The 21,800-nt window shown below is 42.6% G+C and overlaps 1 protein-coding gene across 2 annotated transcripts in view; it reads left to right on the top strand.

The window, feature by feature from the left end:
- The first annotated feature begins 17,047 nt into the window (after positions 1 to 17,047).
- SLC38A4 (solute carrier family 38 member 4) overlaps positions 17,048 to 21,800 on the top strand; it is a 68,527-nt gene continuing 63,774 nt past the window's right edge. The window contains exon 1 of one of the 2 annotated variants that reach the window (XM_014786392.2): positions 17,048 to 17,152. The gene's annotated coding sequence lies outside the window, so the exon portion shown is untranslated. The remainder of the gene's footprint in view (positions 17,153 to 21,800) is intronic. The other variant, XM_087442514.1, reaches the window with a different exon arrangement.

The following is a 21,800-nucleotide window of genomic DNA, read 5'->3' on the forward strand; positions in this document are numbered from 1 at the left end:
GTTGTTCTATTGTTTTGACAATGCCCCAGAGCATACGTTGTTCCACAGTATGTTGCAATTAAATTCAGGCTCCTTTGCAAGGGTAATCTTTGAAGCCAGTCTTTGAGGTTTGTTCTGACTCCAGAAGGGATCTTCTCAGTGGTATCTTTCCCTGGTTCTCTTGGTAAACTAGCTGGCCTACGGTATAGATTGTTACCCTCATAAAGATATCAGCCTCCTCTTAATTGCTTACCACCAAAACCACCATTGTTTTTAAGAATGTTTGGGCTTGAACTTCCCCAAAGTATGTTTCAAATAAAATCAGTTCCTCTGGGAAGAGCTTTGAGCTGTTCCTGTGAACTGCCTCTGTCCCTAAGCAAAATCTCTGAGACCTTGCTCTGGAACCATGGATGGAGATAGCTGTCTACTTCTCTCTGAGTGACACCCCTGTTTTATGAGCAGGGTGCTGGGTGACGGTGATAGCCTCTAGTCTCTGCTTGCCTCTCCTGGTGTGCAACTTCTGCTCTGTGAGTGAGCTGGTGTGAGGGCAATCAGTCCCCAGTATTCTTGTTACTACACTTGATGTGAGTATCTGTCTTATGAATGGAGGCTGGATGGAGGAGGGAACTCCTGATCTCTTGATTGCACTCATCAGGAATTTAGCCTCTGCAACTGGGAGACAGGAGTAATGAGAAATGTTGGCAGCCTGCCCTCCTAATGAGAAATCATATTCCTTAACCGTGATCTGAAGAAAGAGGGAGCTCCATTTTCTTAGCCACATCCCCCAGAGTGGAGCTTCCATTACACTGAGCTGGGGAGTAGGGGGAGCAGATCAGGGCTCAAGAGCCACAGACTTTTGCTATTCTTACTGAGATTTAGTAGATTTTTTGAGTAAATCTTTCTTCACTTGCTGTATGCTTTTAGGACAATTTCCAGAGACTTTAAATTTTTTTGAAATAATTTCAGCCAGAATGGTTGTTTCTCTGAAGAGCAGATCTAGCAGAGCACCTCAAGTTGCTGTTCTAGAAATAAGTCCTAGCACTATTTTTAAACTTTTGTTCAGTAGAAATCTTCCTAAGAATGCTATACATTTAATTATATTGAAGATAATTTTTCTTATTCCTGTTAACTCAATTCATTCTCATTGTGGTAGATTCAATGTGGTCTCAAAGTTTTGATGCTTTTGTCATGAAGAGGACAAGGGTCCTGTGACTGCTTGATCAACAGAACATGGTGGAGGTGACACTATGCCTTTTTCTAGGCTCTGACTTAAGAGGTTAGCAGTTTCCAATTCCTGCTTCTCGGAACATTCATTCTTGGAAGCCAGTCACCATGGCTATGAGTACACTCAAGCTAGTCCAGGTGAGAGGCCCATGTAGAGAAGAACTGAAGCTCTCAGACCACAGCCCCAGATGAATTGCCAGTTGACAGTCAACACCACCTCACCAGCCCTGTGAGCGAGCTTTCTTGGAAGTGATTTCTCACAGTTGATGTTCTGTAGAACAGAAATGAGTCATTCCTGCCGAGCAGATTCTTGTGCAAAATAAATTATTGTTTTAATTTTAAACTATTAAGTTTTAGGATAATTTATTATGCAGCAATAAATAACTGGAACACCCAATAAAATCATTCACTAAACTTGTTACATAATTTGTCCTCACATGTATTTCCTCAGCTATTTTCCTATGATTTTACTTGTGCATCTGAACAACAGCTACCCAGAGCTCAAAAGATATTAGGAAATAAAGATTGCAATTAGCATTTTAATGGTCTCTATAGCATCCACTCCATCGCTTCATCATTGATAACGACAAAGTGTTTTGGTTGGGATTAACCTAACTTCAAGATGCAGAGAAGAGGCTCTGATGGGTAATCAGTTGGGGAACGTTAATTGCTTTGGATAGATTGATTGCCTCAAGAAGAAGGAAATTACCTATTATTTTCTAATCAGGGAAAAGTCCAGGATTTTGGTTTTGACGAGCAGTAGAGAGCTGTTCTCTCTGTCTCTCTCCTTCTCTCTCTCTCTCTTAACCTCTTCTGCATGTGGATGTCAAAGGATGTAGCCCTGAGAGTTGTTGGCAGCCACCTTAAGAAGAAACCAGCCTTAGTGTAAGGCTGATACTACAGGAGGTAACATGGAGACACACAAAGAAAACCATGATATTACTAAGCTGCTGAATCACACCATCCCTGAAGTCTACCTTACTTCTAGATTTTCCAATTATAGGAGCCAATAAGAGCCTTTATTATTTAAGCCTATTTGAGTTGTATTTTCTGTTACTCATAGCTGAGAACATCTTCACTAATACAATGACTACTGATGAAAGGGACAAAAAATAGTAAAAGAAGACATAGGATTTATATTTTGGTTTCTTGTTTGACCACTAATTCTGATTGTCTGCCAAGGACCAAGCACTTTTACTTACATACTCTGGCCACTTACTATCAGTGTGACCTTAAGCAATTCTTACTTCTTTGTATCTCGGTTTCCTCATCTCTAAAGAAAGGGATGATGGGAATGGAAGGAATGGACAAAATTATTTTTAAGATCCCTTCCCACTCTGATGTCTAGACTTTAGTTTAAAATTTTTCAATTTTTAAGTAAATTATTAAATTTAAATTTATTTAATTATTAAATTTGATAATAGAATATTAAAAATATTTTAAAATTTTAAAAATGAATAGTCATCCGTCTAGCCTTGTTAATTCCATCATCATTCATTAACTAAAATTAATTGGATATATACATGCAATGTACTGAACAATGTACAAGCAATGTCCTAAAAGGTTAAATAAGACATGGTCTCTGGTCTTAATGACCCCATAGTTATTAGGGAGATAAACATACAAGCAATTAACTGTAATGAGTGCAATAAGTGATATTAATGACATATTTAACAAAGCATAGTTATGACTCAGGAGGGAGTTTGGGTCAGGAAAGGCTTCAAAGAAGAAAATACACTTGAGCTAGGTCCTGTAGATAAAAAAACTAATGAACCAGGTTCGTTTTTGCCTGTCACCCAGAAAGCCAAACACCAAGACCATAAGATTGAAGCAGAGAGAGGGTTTTAATCACAAGACAGCTAAGTGAGGAAACAGGAGAATGAGTTTCAAATCTGCCTCCTTGAAAATGGGGACTCAGGGACATTTATGGGGTAAGGGGGCAAGGTGGTCTGAAGTGTAGAGATAGATGATTGGAGGTGAGGAGAGGTGAGGTAATTGATGATCTGCGCAAGCCTAGTCAGACTTCACGCCTCTTCAAGGGACACATATTCACAAAATGGTGGTATTAGCATGATCTGAGGGTGGAGTTTTTGGCCTCTTGACATCAAAATGTCACTTATCAGGCATCTGCCTGGGCCCAGTTGATGGGTTGGTGGTCTCAACCAGCCTGAACTGGACAAGGGGGTCCTAATTCCTGAAAAACCAGCTCAAACACCCATTACCATGGCAACCCAGAGATGTTATCTATAGGAACCTAGCTGGAGTCAGGTACCTTATTGCCTAAGCAGCACAGTTAACAATGGGCAGGTGAACAACTAAAAACTATAATCAGTAATTGCAAAAAAGAAAAAAACTTTAGTTACTAGCTACCTAATCGTCAATGGCTAACTGTTTATTGGTTGCACTCCCTCCTCGTGTTTATATTGTGTTATGGCATAAAGAAGACAGATGTTCAAGAAATAGTCATTGAATGAATGAAACTTTTGTCAACTTTTCACTTTGCAAAAGGAGGAAGTAAAAGAGAACTACCTCATTGAGTTCCTCAGATTCTCCCTTTTCTCCCATGTATATTAGTGTCATCAATAATAGCTCCACGAGAGGAGTTATGCAGGAGTTTGAGATGGCTGCTTGGAAATTCCATCTCTGCGTTTCTGAGGCATCTTTCACCACAGGGGCCAGGCACTTAGGCAAAGGTATTACTGATAGAGAAAATCTCCAAACTTCTTTTTGGTGGCTACATGAGAGGGATGCAGAAGTTGGGGAAATACGGCAAATCATGGGATTCTTGTGTGTTTTCTTTGTCAGGAGAGCCTAGAGAGCTCTCTCTTTTTTAAATGTAAGAGCAGGGCTGTATATCCATCACTCTTTTCTGGTAGCCATGAATCTTGTCTTCATGTTAACTTTGGGGCACAGCTGCACCTGAGTTTAGTGCAGAAGGATGGGCTCCCCGGTGTGGAAAACAGTGAACATTCCTAGAGATTCAGCATGAGGGTCTGTCCCTGGTCATCACAGAGAAGAGAAACTGAGGTATCGGGGATGTGAGACCCCGATAGGCCCCCAGCCTGAGGCCAGGGAAGCCCCAGATCCTCCCACCCTCCCTCCTCTGTCCTACCCCTCCCAGCATCACTCCGCTGGCCTTTAACATGCTGGCCCAGGGGAAGGGGAGGGCAACTTTCTGTCCAGGACGCAGGGCCTGGGGGCCTCAGGTTCCTAGAGTGAAGGCCTGAGGCCTGCTGATGCCTTTCTCTCCAGCCCTCTCTCAACATAAACAGAGCACAGCCCCCACAAAGGTCCGGATTATTTTGTTAGAGTGAAGTCACTAGTTACTATACTTATTTGTGAGCTGGTAATGTGCAGTCATGGGAAGCCACATCCCCTGTGACTTTAAAAGGAATTTTAATATCAGATCTTTGTGTGTGTTTCCCAAAGCAATAATAAGAGATAATTCACTGGAAGAGCAAAATTTAGTTAACTAAATATTAGCATTCTAAACAATTCCTATATACTTGCCTCTTTTCCTATCCTACATAGAGGTAAAACAACATTAGCCTAAAAGCAATGTTTGCCTCAAAGACCATAGGAATGAGAGGCAATACTCCTTGGTAGCTGTCCTAAAAGCTGATAGAAAACATGATTATTCTCTCCAGTGCTAAAGCACAGCCCAGGAGGGGGTTCAGCAGTTGAGAAAGTCACACTTGGGGCTCGGTTGCTGCCAATCTAGGAGCTGCCAGGCCCCAGCTCCTTTCCCTCCCCTGCCCCCGACTCATTTCCTGCCAATGACATGCAAGGAAGGCATTATGGCTGGAGGACTGGAGGCTGAGCCAGGAGGAGGGGGAGGATGCAGGGGCCAGTGTGGCTTCTGCTTCGTGCCCAGGGCCCACAGAACAGAGAAGTCCCTCTCCCCACCACTGTTCCAGCCCATCCAGGCCCTGGTGGACACTTGAGCATCTGGAGACCAGACTATAGGTGTGGGCCAGGATGTCCCTCTCGGAGCTTTTCCAAGTGGCTCTTTGAACTGCCGGTGCGGAGTAGGTGCCAGAGCAAGGAGGAGGAACAGGATGGTGACTGTGGTTGACTGCAGTGGCTGGTCTGAGGGCATGTGTGGGGTGTCCCCTTTGGACATACTTGGAAATAACTGGGGCACTTTGAAAGAGAGGAACCAGACCTTCATGTTACTTTGATCGGGCGTTTTATATATATATATATATAATATGTAATAATATATATGTGTGTATATATGTATATATGTGTATATATGTATATAGTATATACAGCAATAATATAAGTATACAATGTATATGTATATACAATGTAAATAGCATATATAGTATGTGAATAATATAAATATTATATCATTTTACATTATATATATTACATATTGTATCATATCATATGATATTATATAATCCTCTGTTAAGTTTAAGCTTATATAGTGGTAGAACTTTGTATCTTAGAATAGATAGGCAATAAATATTTATAAGTGAAAGAACATGGTTTTTTTTTTTTTTTTTTTTTGCTGAGGAAGATTTGCCCTAAGCTAACATCCGTGCCAATCTTCCTCTATCTTTGTAGTACGTGGGTCACCAGCACAGCATGGCTGCTAACAGAGAGATATAGGTCCATGCCCAGGAACTGAACCCAGGCTGCTGAAGCAGAGTTCACTGAACTTAACCACTAGGCCACCAAGGCTGGCCCAGAACATGCATTTTTAGGATGCTAAAGTTCTGTATAATGCCTTCATACATTAGACGTGCAGAAAGAGACAATAGGTGAGTTTATCCTTTTGCTTAATTTCACATTTTAAAAATTTATTATTTATTCCAATTTACATAACACAAATTGCAGATAAAATACTATTTTCTTAAAAAGCACCTCCAGATTGGGATCATTTTAACTAAAGGCTATTTGTCTACTTCTCTTAGTTATGTACTATCCTTTACATTCTCTTATTTCATTTCCTATTATTATTAAAATAGGCAAAAGTTATGCAAATTAATTTTATTGGCTATGTAAAGCAACTGCTTTTCATAAGTGAAAATGGAAATGAATGCTTTTTTGCAGTTACTCAGGGTTCTATTCTCTTTATAATCATTTTATTGTAAGACTGAAATATTATGAGAAGATGGTACTCTAGAATGATTACCCTGGAGTTCAGGTACAGGACTGTCTTCCAGCAGTTAGGATGCTGAGACATCCTCCTCTGCACCACCACCTTATGGTAACACAGTACGGTCAAGTCCTGCCCTTCCTCGCCTTAAACCTCCTGTTACTCATAGAGGTCATTTGATTTCCCAGCTGCAGAATCAATTTCAACTCAGTTCAGAGGAATCTTCCATTCAGGGACTCCACGTTGAGTCACTGTTATACCAGAGTTGACATCGAGTCCCCTACATTCTTTCTTCCCTCTAAATTCTTCCTTGGGAGCCTGCCTTGGACACCAGTTTCCTTGGAAAGACAGTGTCCTGCCCCCAATTCCCAGTGCCATAATCAGAGCCCTTCTGCTCAGAGAACCCCATGACCAAAGTGCTTCCTGAGTCTCCTACTGCAGGGCCTCTCTCACCCTCCCCACACCACCCCCTAGAATTTCCTCCTCAGCTGCTCCTCTTGCTTGGCCCTCTTGCTCCTCCACACTGCAACAGGTTGTCACTACACCCTTTAGATACTGTATTTGGCCTGCTGAGCCTGCGACTTTCCCAACACAGCCCTCAAAGCCGTATCCTCAGTGGGTGAGCCTGGTCTAGATGTTCTCAGTCTTAGTAGGAACAAGAGCCACTTGAGGAACCTGTTGAATATGTGGATTCCTGCTCAATCAAGAGATTCTGATTCAACAGGCCTGGGGTGGGATTAGGGAATTTTTCAAAAGTACCCCAGGGAATTCTCATTCTGGTGGCCACCCAGGGACCCTGCTTGACAAAACATTGATCTGGTCCTAGACCCCATGCTGTTTGGTCCTATCCTGCTGAAGTTTATGGACCAGGATCCCAGAGCAAGAAGCGTCCATGTAACAAGTGTGGACACTGAAACACAAAGAACCCAATCTGCCTGGTGCCTAAGTCATTCTCTGACGCTAAGCTAGAGTCCTAGGAAAGGATGAGAGCTGGCCTTCAAAATAGACATGCCCTGACCTGGTATAATTTCAGGTACTTCAAGAGATAGTGCAGTAGTTTCCAAACTTGGCCACACATTAAAATGACCTGGGCTATGTGATTAAAATATAGATCCAAGGGCCACAGCCTGATATTGTGGAATCAGCTTCTCCAGAATGGAGTCTAGGAGGTTCTGCTTTACCCTATGCCCCAGATGACTCTAGTACAAACCTGTGCATGGACCTGTCAGCAATCGGGAACATATAGCATGTTCCTTCCTGGTACTTAAAATTCCATAGTTAGAGATTCTAGGCCCTTTGGCCTAGAGATTGTTTTGTTATTCTGTTAATATTAAACATCTTTAGGAAAGACAGCCCCTTCAAATGCCAAATAGGAATAATTAACATTAAACACCACCATGTTGATTTTGGGAGAGTATTGAGGTATGTTCCCCAATGTTCCAACTGGAAACTTGAGGCTGCTTCTTCCTCCATACATGTTCCTCAATGCTGTTCTCCACCCCACCCCAACAATTACTCTTATTTAGAATGATTATTTTTACATGTGTGCTCCCCTCTGCTGGTCTGTAAATTCTTTTTTTTTTTTTCTTTTTTGTTAAGGAAGACTTGCCCTGAGCTAACATCTGTTGCCAATCTTCTTTTTGCCGAGGAAGATTCGCCCTGAGCTAACACATGTGCCCATCTTCCTCTATTTTGTATGTGGGTCATCACCACACATGGCTGTTGAAGAGTGGCGTAGGTCTGTGTCAGGAAACTGAACCTGAGCCGCTGAAGCAGAGCATGCTAAAGTTAACCACTAGGCCATGGGGCCAGCCCCTGGACTATAAATGCTTAAGAACAGAGAATGTCTAATTTTTCTCTCTATATCTTAGACATTATGCAGCATGTAAGTGTTCAATAAATTGTTGCTTAATAAACAAAAGATAGTAGCTTAAGTCCTCACACATTAACGCCAGTGGGATTATAAAGCCTTTTTCTCTGAGCAAGTTTTGATACAGAGAAGGATGAGAGTGTTAGGGCACTGGGACACCCCACACACACACACATCCCCACCTTTCATGGGATGAGAGAAAGCTGAAGACGTTACACAGATGCCAAACATTCATTTTCTGTGCTGAGGTCAGTTCCAGAAAGGGTGACGCCTCTCTCATATAAGGACGCCTCTGAGGTTGCCATAATATAGCTCTTTTCCAGGCTTACTCAGCAAGCAAGCAGAGGAGGTAACTCTCTGTGGGTTTTGGTTTAGGTGGCACCTAAAGACCTGTTTGCCTTAAATGTTCAGTCTTCTGATACCTAAATAAGAACAAGCTTCTGATAAAACAAGAGAAAGGGCATTGGTTTTAAAGATTTTATTTTATTTTTTCCCCCAAAGCCCCAGTAGATAGTTGTATGTCATAGCTGCACATCCTTCTAGTTGCTGTATGTGGGACACAGCCTCAGCATGGCCAGAGAAGCGGTGTGTCGGTGCGCGCCCGGGATCCGAACCCGGGCCGCCGGCAGTAGAGCGTGCACAGTTAACCGCTAAGCCACGGGGCCAGCCCAGGGCATTGGTTTTAATGGGGTGTCTGGAGATTGGGACACTTCACCAGGGAGCAAAGTAGGGAGTTTGCCTTCCCTATGGACAGCAAGCTCTTTCTCGTTCCACAAAAAATAGGAATTAGGACTATAGAGAGGCATGTAGGGACCAGAGGACTCTCAAAGGGGAAAGTAGGACAGTGTGCCAAGTCACATTCCATCCAATTTACTCTTCTGTCTAAGGCCAACCTAAGGAGAGGTGTACTTAGGTAAAGAGTGGGGACCTTATGTAGTGGGATGATTTTAAAGTGAGAGCCAGAGTAACAAAATAACAGGTTTATGAGAAGATGACTCAATTTGATGAGGATATTTGAAATTTATATTTGGAAACCAATTGCCGTGATCATCTTGACAAACTTCTGTACTAGCTCATACCTTTGAATAGGGGTGGCCAAGTTTATCTGGGGAGATTTTCCCTTTACATTATAAGGTAAACTGCTAGCATGAAAATTTATTACAGTAAAAAACACAAAACCCAGAACCTAGGATTGAGGTGTGACTTTGTCCTTTACACATTAAATATTGCAACACATCTTTCCTAACATACTACGTGCTGCAATATGTCAACATAAGTTTAAGAAGAAATGCGGGGACTGACTGTAAATCTCAGTTTCAAACGACTTTCCCACTCTTTGTTTGTTTGTTTGTTTAAGATTTAAAGGAACCTCTCTCTGTTTCATGTACCAGACCCTCCTCAAAATAGTGGTACTCAATGTCCACGCATTTGAAGCTCATTCCTTACCAACTCACTCAGATGCACTCTCCAGTTTACAGTCTGGCTTATTATAAGAACAAGAATCTTTTTTCCCTCTGAACTCCTTGCAGCAAGTTGAACTAACAGATTCCTCCCTCTCTGACATCAATCATCAGCAGAAGATCTGGTATCAAAAAGATTCCGTCAAGCTGGATCATTCCTTCAGACAGCAAAGGGAACAACACTGAGAACCAGTGGACTATGATCTTTAGTGCAACGTGGCTGGCCTAAGGCAGGGCAGAAAAAGAGTCAAAAGCTCTATACTGGGGGTGGGGTGGGATTCTCTGTTATTCCTAGAGGATCAGGCAAAAGGAGGGGTAACTCTGCTTATCTCTAGATGAGTAATGCGTGTCTCTGTGAGAATTGTTCATTCACAGGGGACATGGTAACACAGGCCGGCCAGCCCTTGACTCTCACTGGTGGGGAGACAGAATGGGGATCAGGGCCCCTCATTTATCCCATTTTGGAGACAAGAGCTTGTCTGCCTCTGGAGAGAAAGAGTAGAGAAAACTGAGGCATCCTTCTTGCTACCTAAGGCAATCACTCCACCTGAGACAGATCCACCCTTCCCACCATCTCAGAAGCACCAGTTCGAATCCTGTCTCAACCGCAGGCATGGGCTTCCTGTGGGCATATAAATATGCCAAAGTTGCTACCATCTTAAGAAACAAAAACTTTCCTCAAACGCATCCTCAAGAGTCATTTCCTCACGGAAGTCTTCCTCTAGACCCTGTGCATCCTCCCTTCACTGCAGTCTTTGTCATTTTATATTTATTTGTGTCACACTTTGATTAAAATATTTCCTCCTACAAAATTATAAACTCCACAAGGACAGGGATTATGTCTGTTTTCACTCACGGTTCTGTCCCTAACACCTAGCACTAAGGAGGTACCCAATTAAATCATTAAGCCAGAGGATGAGCAAATGTGGACAAGACTGGGTTTCTTGAGGGAGGAGACTGGGTCACCAGATTTGAGTAGAGAGCCACCTGTGCTCAGGCAGAATCCAGAGGGGAGAAACATCGCAAGTGAAGGCAGCGTTCAAGAGGCTTTGTGTCAGAGTCTTCATTTGTGCAGTAAAATTAGTCAGAATGTCAACCTTCAAACTTCCTTCCACTTTGGAATACCCTTCTGAGATGTGTCTCACTCTTCAGAATTTGGCATATCTACATACTCCTGCATTTGTAGGCCGTTGAAGGCTGACCAGGTAGGATGGCCATGAAAGAGAAGATCCCAGACCTCCTACTTTGCCGAAAGCCCCACCAGAGAAGGGGCTGGGAGAGCATTGGCCCCTCAAGAGGAATACAAGGCAGAATCCCCCTAGGTCAGTGGCAGTTGCCTGGAGTGGCACAGAAGACGACCCCAGTAAGACTCCACTTCTCCAAGGGACCATGTAGGTTAGGAATATCCCCCTTCCACATTGACGTAACATAAGGCCCCCAGTAAAACTAGGTAATAATTTTAAAACCAATAAATTCCAAAGTCTTCTTCACAGTAATATTTCAACCTGAAACGTTTTGGTTTGATAAAATTCCATTCCTATCTTTAAGGAACTTATTACTCAACTTTTCAAGCTTCTGGAAAAACAGAGAAGCATCAATTGATTTACTCATCCATCCATCCATTTATTTATTCAGCAAATACATTTTGACAAAGCATCTACAGAACTTACAGTCTCAAGAGGATCCATGCACATGACCTGTTATACAATGAGAAAGAAGCAGTACTGTAACGTTGGAACAACCAAATGCTGGAGGACAAAGGAGAAATAAGCTCATAAGTCTGACCTCTTTCATACCATCCATCTCCTGCATTTGAAGACTAAAAGCTAAATGTTTTCATGGAACTTTGCAAGTTTTGTTTTATTTTAGATTTAGTCTTGTGAAAACTTTAGATTTAGTCTTGTGAAAATTTTATTCTTGAGAAAATAGATTAATAATATTTTCCTGTTCTCCATCTCTTCAGAAGGCAAATAAAAGGAAGCTCAAGTTTTGTTGTGGCAACAAGGGAAGAAATAAACACCCAGAAGCTGTGCAATTGTAGAACATTAAGATCGCACGGGATACAAGGATCAGACTGTCCGCCCTCTTGTACTGAGGATGAGGAAGCAGGCCCAGGGGAATAGAATGAAGTTTTGGGGTAATTATAAGAATTTTTTACTAACAAATGATGTGACTATAATCAGCATTTTCCATTTGATTAAGGATATGTGGTTTAGGTGCCTTAAGTGATTCAATTAATTTTTTTAACAACTCTATGAATAAGTACAATTGTTATCCTCAAGTTATAGATGAGGAAATTGAAGCATAAAGAGGTTAATTTTTCTAGTTATTGTAAAACTAACAACTAGTTATTAGCTAGAAAGTATCAGAGCTGGAATTCAAACCTAGGGAGGCTGGTTCCAGAAATCAGAAACAAAGTGTTTAACTTCACATGTTCTACTTCTTGTACATTTGGTAAACATAGCACACACACACACACACACACACACATTTTTTTAATGTGATAATTCTCGTTAAACAGGTCTAGTTTTTGGTGATAAGCCATTTCCTTTTATTTTTCCAGATAAAGGAAGAATGAAGTTAAGACTGACATGAATAAGTTTCTAACTCTCAAGGGATATCACAGAGGGTAACATTTGCTTTTAGAGTAATTTAATATCGTTTTCTGAAAGCTGCCATGCTATTGCGTTACCTGGCAATATCAACTCAATGTCAGTCTCTGTTCAAACACCAGTTGTGCAAAGCAGGTCAGAGTAGCTGGTAGCCAGGCAGACTCAATCGCAGATTGTCTCTCTGGGCACCAAAATTATAACTGGCCACCTAATCACGATGCCTCTTAACTTTAGAGAAAAATATAGAAGATACAAAATATAATTAGGTATAAATCACAGGTAACTATATTTAACAAATAACTCAGGCACAGATGGTGTTTGTTAAAATATGCAAATCATAGGGGTGTTCTTCATTTGTTCATTCACTCGTTCAACACATATCCACTGAGTACCTATGTGCCAAATGCTGGGGCAAATGCCGGGAACACAGAAGAACGACACAGGGGCTGGCTGCTAAGGGATTGAAATCTGGTGGGGGCCACAACAGTGTACTATGATGTGCTTCTGGAACCCAAATGAAGGCAAGTCTAGTGATGGAACAGAATGAGGACAGCTTTGGAATCACATATACCTGAGTCCTAATTCTGCCTCTTGCAAGCCCCTTAACTCATTCATTCTCTGTTTTGTCATCTGAAAAGTGGAGATAAAAACACTCACTTCACAGGGTGGTTGTCAGTACTAAATTCTCTCTGTCCAAAATATCCCAGTTCTCTTTTCCCACCTTTCTTCGAGCTTCCCAATCACCCCATGTTCCCAGCCTACCAAGAAAAAAAAAATAGCTACAGGAGTTGGAGAAGGTTTCATTCACTTAAGTGGTGACATATGAGCTGGGGCTTGAAAGATGAGTAAAAGGTGAAGTTGACAGGTAGAGCTGGGAGCGAGGGCTTCCAGGAAGTGGAGACAGTGTGTTCAAAAGCACCAATGCGTGGAAGACCATGGCACTGGGGAGCTGGGAGGCAGTGAGTGTTTAGAACAGGGGGTATACAGAGGGGTGTAGTTGACCGGTGCCGTGAGTGTCAAGCTGGAAAAGGAAGGTGAATGACTGGTCAGCTGTGTGCATGTAGTGCCATGTCCAGACCAGAGAGACAAAGGCCGACCTCCCTGCAGCTGAGTATTGAATACTGACCACATGATGCATGTTTTCCTCTGAGCTAAGTCAGGGTGCAGCGTGGGCTCTGCTCTCCCTTTTCACCTCATGGATGGGCTCAGAGTCTGGGCCTGACATCCCGATTTGGACACTAGAGTTGGATCTTCTAAGATCCTAGATCTCGTTTGATAATTCTATTTTGAGATCCAATATCTAGTTGTTTCATCACGTGTGAAACTGTGACAGTGAGTGATCTATTCAAGTGTCTTTTTCCTACTACCGGTAAGAAATAGTAGCCCATTTAGAGAACATGACACTAAAGAAACTCAACCATAGATTTAATTCATGGTATTACTCAGTTTCTCACATAAATCAATTCAAATTCATAGAAAATAAAATCATTATACTGACATTAAAACTTTATAGAGGCTCATGTAATTATGATAAAAAAACAGATCATTACTTTTATAGTAATTATTTTAAAAATTATAAGCTTATGGCAAAGCATGCCATTTAGGGTTAGCTAGATTGTAGGCAGGAAAACTGTAATCAATTTTAGTAAAGAAAATGCTCAGAAAAAAAGGGAGGTGAGCTGTGGAAGGGGAGACATTGAATTTGAAGGCAGAAAACCTTGTTCATGCTCTAGTCTGTCACTTATTGGCTCTGTGTCTTTGGAGAGTCACTTAAGCTCTCTGAACCTCACTTTCCTCTCCCACCAAATGGGGAAAATAATAATACCTACATGGTTGGCTTATTTTAGTATCAAGTGGCATAACATATGCTATGGTGCTTTGTAACCTAAAGCCACTTTACTAATCATAATAATTATTAACTAGAAAACTAATCCATGTTAAAAGTACTATCAAAGAAAAATATACAAAAGCCTACTAAAATCACTGCTATCAAACTTCACAATGATAATACATAAACCAAGAAACTTCACACGTACCATGTTTGAATAATAATTGTGTTCTGTTTCCTTCCTAAGGCATTCATTTATACCAAAATTTAGTAGTGGCTGTTCTCTGGATCATTAGATCTTAGAGATGTTCCTCCAAAAAGGGCTCATGCTCCTTCTCAATACTGCATGCTCCATCTCAACTTAAAGAAACTGATTCAAACCTCTGAGGAACCCCACCAAAACTTTAACATGGTGTTTTCCAAACTTATTGGAGTGTAGAACTCTGTTTTCAAGTTTTAGCTTGAGTTAAAAGAATATATTTGGGGAATATTTTTTATACAGACTTTTCTTAAAACAAAAGCATCCACAGCAAAACCAATAACCATTTCTAGGACCAGTGTGTTAATATAATTTTAGAGTGGAGAGCTTCAATCAATTCAGCTTTGTCAAAATGCTGGTAAATTCTAACTGCTCTGTAAGCTTTGTTCTGGATTGCAAACATTTGGTTTTCCTCTATCACTAGGTGAATGTGTAGTACTGTCTGAAAAGAACATAAGTCAGGAAAACAATGTATCAAGAAACGTTCTCCATTTTTCAGATGGAGGATCTGTGTCACTAAGAACTGAAATAGTCACCGTGGCCAAGGTTGCGTAGCTGGTAGGCGGTGGCTCTGGGATTCAGACTCAAGCAGTCTGCTCCAGACTCAACGATCTGATGATAAATCAAAATATGTTTCACAATGTGGTCCGGCAGAGATATTCATGTTGCTAGTGAGAGCTGCTCCATATTCTTTCAAATACTGATTTAAAACACAGCCTTGAGGACTGTTGAGTCAATTCAGCATAGCCATTAATAGCTCAAGTTTTTGACTGCAGCATGTGAGATAACGGCTGTCAGTTGACTCGCACCACCCAGACATTGCTTTGAGCTCTTCTAAAACTCTAATGATGTGCAACAGCTACAAAGGATGACAAATTTGACCTTGACTCAGCACTTCCTTGCTTTATAGACGAATGCAACTCATTTTACCTCAACCTATGATCTGATTAGTATTAACAGCATATATAGACGGGTAACCCATAGTTCTCTAATAAATTAGGCAATAAATCACTGTTTTTGATCTTTTCTGTACTAGCTAAGATATAAATGTCAAGAATTGATTAAATAAGCAGTTCATTTACAAAGCTGAGCAGTTGCACAGTAAACTAGTATCTGGCTGAGAAATGCATTGATCCCATCTTCAGGTGCACTTTCTCTGGAGTGGCTTTTCCTTTTAGATACCTGGGTTTTGCTTTTACTAAATCTCAGGTTAGGCAGAGAGAAATATATACCTGTCTTGATCTCTCAGTAACCCTCTCCCAATCCTACCAATTTTGACATTTTAGTAGCTTAGGAAAAGCTGCTTATATTTATTAAATAAGAATCAATGGAAAAGTGTGATGTTGTAAAGATAATCTAGTTTCCACAAGCTTATAGGCACTTTAAAATTATTCTGATGTATTCTAATTTCACAAAATGGAAACTTGTAGTTATGAGAAACTAAAGAAGTATACCATATTTGGTCAGATAGTAGATAATCAGCTTTCATAAAACAAATATTTCTTATATACTGCTTCTTATCTATTTTCTCTAAGTTCCAAAATAGTAACTCCAGTGAAGATATTTATTGCATCATCTTTCTAGTGAATTTTCCTTGTTGGGTGGTTTTAGTACAATTTGATGTGTGGATGTATGCATTAATGTCGTGTTTTTAATGTTCCTGATTATTATACATCATCCGGGTGGATTTTTGATGTTGTTATCCTGTTTTTTAGGGTGCTAAAGTGCTGCTGGTGTTTTAGCTAATGGGAACTGTAAAATGAGATGGTTCTGGGTATTCATGGTATGAACAAACAGTGAGACTTACCATTGTGAATCAAGTTCAATTGAATATTAGAGAATTCAGAAAGGAATTTGTGTTGCCTGGTGAGTTTGCTAAACTGTAGGGTCAAGTCTCCATAAGAGAAGATTTTTTTTCCCTAAAGAATGACAAATGAGTACTAAATAAACAGGAGGTTGTGAACATGGGCCTTCTTTGAAACAAGAATTCTGGTTAACATCTGAAAATGGTTTTAATATAAAGTTTTCCTTAAAATGGTAGGTAGTGCCTTTACTAAAAGGAATTAAAATTATAGTGCTACTTATTATATCCTAATTCCTTCTTCATATATCTGAGGATTATGCTTAAACTGAAATCCCAGGGAAAAAAATCACCACAAAGACCCCTACCCGCGGCTAGGTGGTAGCAAGTTATTCCCTGCTTGGCTCTTGCATAAAGTGACTTTTACCGTGAATGACAGGTGTTTCATTTGTACCCCTTCCCCAAATGTTTATTTTTTTCCCTTTATGTCAAGTTGAGGTTTGACATCCACAAACCTGGAGGAAGTTTAGAGTCACCAACCTGAGAGACCCTTTTACAGACCTCCAAATGAAAATCAACCTGTATTCCTGCATGTAGGACAGATCCAATAAGAGCAACCTTGACTAATGAAGAAACTTAATGGTCAAAAATACTACTACTAATAATAATAACCAACTCACTCACACCAAGACTTTCTCTGTTATTGGGGACCCAGGAAGGAAGCGCAGGGGCTCGCAGCTCCCAGGCTTCCCTCTTGAGGGACAGCTGGACAACTCAGCCCCACCTGGGAGGATGCTTTTGTTTACATCTCAAGTTGCCGCCTGGCGATTGGCGGCTGGGCTCGAAGGGAGGGTCCGCAGGAAACGCGACACTGGGGAAGCCGCCCCCTATCATACGATGGAAATTTCCACTCTTTAGGAAGGCGAAAAGAAAAGAAAGAAGGGTCCCTCTATCCACCCTTTTCCGATACTTCCCCTGGATCCTAATCGGAAGAGAGTAGAAAAAGAGGCAGGTGAGTGGAGCTTTGTATATTTTCTGTTGGACTTTAGAGACGCGTCAATGTGCAAACTTGTGGCTGGATCCCAGCCGGGCTGGGTGTTTGTGTGTGTGTGTGCCCGCACGGGGACACTCACACGTGTGCAGCCCAGTCCCTCAACCGTCTGGGGCTTAGGTTAGGCGTTGCTGCTGGTCATACCTTGTTGATGGTCCCTATTTATTCTTTCCGTTTTCTAAAGGATCGCACTTTGCATGGGTTATTGCAGGCTAATGACCAGGTTGACTAGAAATTAAGTAAACCAGAGCACTCGCAGGGAAAGGAGACCGGCTGGGCAGGCTCATGTGTGACTCCGTTTGCAAGGAAAGGTGGCTATGCCAAGGCAGCCTATTCCCGGGGGGCAGAAGGGGGGTGGCTGGGGCGTGGGGCACCCCCGCCCGCGGCCCCGGGATTCCCTCGGCGCTTGGATTTCGAGTTGGGTGTACTGGGACCGCTTCCACCGCCGTGGCGGCGCCGCCTGCCTGGTGGAGGGGACCCGACCTCGCTGCGGGAGCTGGCTCTGCGTCACCTCGGGATCCTGCTGGCCAGGTGTTACCCGAGTCGCGGGACCCAGGCCGGGCGGGGACACTGGGTGCAGCACTCAAAATAGAGCGGTCGTCCTTGACAGCTGGGCAGCCCGGGAGGCCAGCACAGTTCCCCGGGTCGGAGGCTCTGCCCGGGGATCCCCCGGGGAGTCTCCTGTAGGGAAGAGGCAGGCGAGAGCAGTGCTGGGTCTGGGGGCCTCTGCTCCCGGCCGTGGGCGGGTTCGAACGCTGAGCCCGGCTCCCGAGGGAGGCGTCCCGCGCTGTCGGACTGAGAAGCCTGGGGCGCGCTGGAAAGAAGGGAGGGACGGTGCAGAAATACGGAGCGGGAAAGGCGAGTGGCGTCCAGGGAAAGGAGAGAGGGCGTCGGAGAAGAGAGGAGAAGCCCACGGAGGAGAGGAGAAGGGAAGAATGATAAGAGGCCAGACCTCAAGAGGGTGGGAGTGGGAGGGAAAATGGAGAGAAGAGAGAATGAAGGGAAGAGAGAAGGGAGAAGGGAGCCCGGACGCAGGGGATCGCTGGGAGGGTGAGCCGGGAGCACCCCGGAGTCCAGGAGAGAGAGCTGAACGCAGGGACCAGCCAGCCGTGCGCCGGGGGCAGCGAGCAGGGAGAGGTGCTTCCCCTGTCGGTGGCACAGGTGGGCGCTGCGCCCCCGGTCGGCGCCGGCTGGGGGTAAAGGCGAGGAGTGAGGGAACCCGTGAGTCCCCCAGCTCCTTTCAGTGATGCAGCAGGGAGAGGTGGAGAGAGTGTCCCTTCTATGCGCGCCGGGACCAGCCCAGGGATGCGCACCGGGCTGCTGACTTGGTTGGAGGAAAGGGGATGAACTAAGTTGGGAACCCAGGCCCGGGAGACTTGGTCGCTAGTGTGCCAGGGCGTGATCAGGGGAGTGAGGGGGTAGCGGTTGGGGGCCTTGAGAGACTTGGCGAGGGCCGGGAGATCCCGGGCCGCAGTCCTCCGCGGACCCTTTAGATACCTGGGCCTGGTTTCACTGGAGGAGGACCGGTTGGCTCTTGATATGTATTTCTCAATGTGAAAGGTGCATCTCTACCTGTCTCAGGGGGATCTGAGATCCTGAGAAAAGAGATGAAGGAAGTAGCGGGGCCCTGGAGGTGTAAGTGGACCCTGGCTGCCCTCTTCCCACCGCAGCCCCCTCCCCCGAGGCTCGCGGACCTGCTTTCTTTGTTATCCATTGGGAGCTGCACAGCTTCTCACCCTTAAGGGGAAGAGGCAGCGGACTTCACCGTGGATGGCCTGTTTCCCAATTTCCTGGTTTCCTATATCCATGTTTTTTTGCTTCCAGGCAGCGCAGACATAATCATGATGACTGAGTTGTCTTATGTTGTAAAGAGAGCATCCTACACCTAGATCACAATTTCCAGGGCCTGGTAACTAGGGCTACAGCTTCCATGTGTTTCAACTTTGGTTATTGCCTTTTACAGACCTTAACTTTTTTGTGGGGGCTGGGGTGGGGAAATTAGTCCTCTCTCTCTTATTTTTTTTTTTTTGTCCCCACCCCAAACAAGTCCCTAATGAGTCGGTGATATTAGTGGACTCTCCCATACGGAACACAAGAAATTGTTGAGTGTGTGTGATGTACTCTCTCAAATTCTAAAAAATCAATCTACAGAAAATCTGTGTTCTGGGTAGAAGTTTGTGACAGAGACACTAAAGAGAATATCTGATCTTCCCAAATTACTGAATACCATGTGTTCAGAGTCAGGAAGATTTTTGGGCTAATTTTATCACAAAACATCAAAAAGCAGGAAGACTGGCAAAGGGGATACATAACTTTCGAGGCTGCAGGGATACGAGCTCTTCTGCCAGAGTATGCAGGAGGCTAGCGTCTACTAGATTAATGATAATAATGGCTCACCCATACATATCAATTATTATATTCCTTATGTGTTACTAAGCGCTTCTTTTATGTTATTTGACCCTCATAACAACCTTATGAGAGAGATTCTATTATGATACCCATTTTATAGATCAGGAAATGGAGACACACAGTGTGGGGACACAGAACATCTTTGGAAAATTCTATTTGGACATTCATTATTCTTCAATGTAAATGAACAGTTCTCTTTCACTTTGCACTTTTTCATGGGCAGAACTGCACAGGTGACTTCTAGGGACCCAAAGCTGACTTCTTGATCTACTACAGACTAATCCTATCCAAAGACATGATCATGCAGCTCAAGACTGAATCTTTGCAGCCCCAGGACTGGATTTTTTTAATAAGTGACATTTGAGAAATGCATAGTATAACTATGGTTACTATGAGATTATCAAACGCTGAGGGCAGGCATAATAAATATAGCACCATGTGGACTTCTGTGTTAAATGTTTTTCTTCTTCTATGTCATTGTCTTTGTTCATTTCTGCAGTGTTTTTCAGGTACCTATTCCGTTTTTTCCCCCTTATCCTTTGTACTGACTCATTATTATTTTCTAACTATTTTTAAAAACTTAAACTCCTTTTTTTTTTACTTTTTACATATCAAAGCAATGATTTCTATAAAAATCAAAGGTTTAATGGGTTTTAATGACTAGTTACATATTTTTAATATATATCAAAATAATAATAGAGTTTTTTAAAATGCACTTCCATGGATCACCTGAAATCATCTGGCGTGCCACCACCGCCCTGATGACATCTTGTAGGAAGGGTGAGGGGTGGGAGTAGGGAAGAGACAAAGGAAAGGAAAGGAGGACTCTCGAAGCCAGCCTTTGACCTAAGCCCTTTACATATGTGAATCACATTTCATCATCACACAGTTCTCCATACCATGGGTGTTTGTTAGCTCCATTTTACAGAGCAGGAAATTGAAGCTCAGAGAAATTAAGGAAAGAGCCAAGGGTCACACAGCTAGGAAGTGACAGTCCCTCTTACACCCAAGTTCTTCCTTCCAGTAAAGACAGCAGTAAGATCAAGACTACTAGGAGAACAAAAACTTAAGGAAAGAAGAGACTTAGAAAGATGTTACACAACAAAGAAGGAAGCGAGAGATAGGAGAATGGAAAAAACCAAATCACTTTCATGGGACTGCTAATCTTCCTCTGGACTTCCTTCACTATTTTTGTAATGACCTAATTCCATTCATTCATTCCACAAACCATCATTGAGTATTATTATCTTCCAGGAACCGTGTTAGGGAATTTCTTTTATGCCTGTCTCCCTAACACCTACCACTGTCCTGGGCAAAGACTAGGTGCTCAAGAAATGTTTGTTGAATAAATGAATTAGTCTAGTGGGGGGAAGAATAAATAAGCAAACAGTTGCATTAACAGCATGTTAAGGGCCAGGGAAAGATCAGATTTGAACGCTCTGCCACTGAACCTGGCTTAGGAAAGGGGTCAGAGAACATTTCAGGACCAGGTGATGCCTGAGCTGGGTTTTGAAGCAGAAATAAATGTTAGCCAGGCAAAGAAGTGGAGGAAGTGGGAGAGAATTCTCAACAGAAAGACCAGCCTGAACCGAGAAAGGAGAAGGTGGGAGCCACTTGGGAATTTAAGAGTTCAGTTCTGGGAAGTGGGGAATGCTAGGGAAGGGGCTGGGAGGGAGGTGTGGTCTAGAAGGTAGACGAGGTGGAAGACGTGGTCTGGGAGGTTCTTGCACACTCTCTCTGCAAGTGTCCCATAGCTCTCTGCCCCTCCCTTGGATTTTGGAAGTGAACTGTAGACAAAATGACTGAATACAGGAATTAGCAATTCATTTTATTATTTTATCGTTTTATTATGGCCCTATAATAGTGAACTATAGTTTTTTAGATTCCTTATAATGTTAGTGTTTTAAAATCCAAGCTCAAATGGAAGGACGAGACTCTGTTGTCCCCTGTATGGGAAAACCAAATTATGTTTCTTGTTCTCAAGGGGATAGCTTATTTTAGCATAGATACAACCCACATAGTTGTGAAGAAGACTTCCAAACAAATGCTGGTGGTGGGAGAGGGTTCTCTCTTTATCTTAGTTTTTATTGGTTTTATTTTTTATTTTACTATATTATAAGGAGTCAGGAAATAAAAATGTGTTTTCAAAAAATAAGGTGAGTTAGGGGAATGGACTGTCCCTCCTATCTCCAAAGTAGAT

This window comes from Ceratotherium simum, chromosome 17 (assembly GCF_057802395.1).
Source record: "Ceratotherium simum simum isolate JZ-2026a chromosome 17, ASM5780239v1, whole genome shotgun sequence".
In the NCBI taxonomy this organism is placed as follows: domain Eukaryota; kingdom Metazoa; phylum Chordata; class Mammalia; order Perissodactyla; family Rhinocerotidae; genus Ceratotherium; species Ceratotherium simum.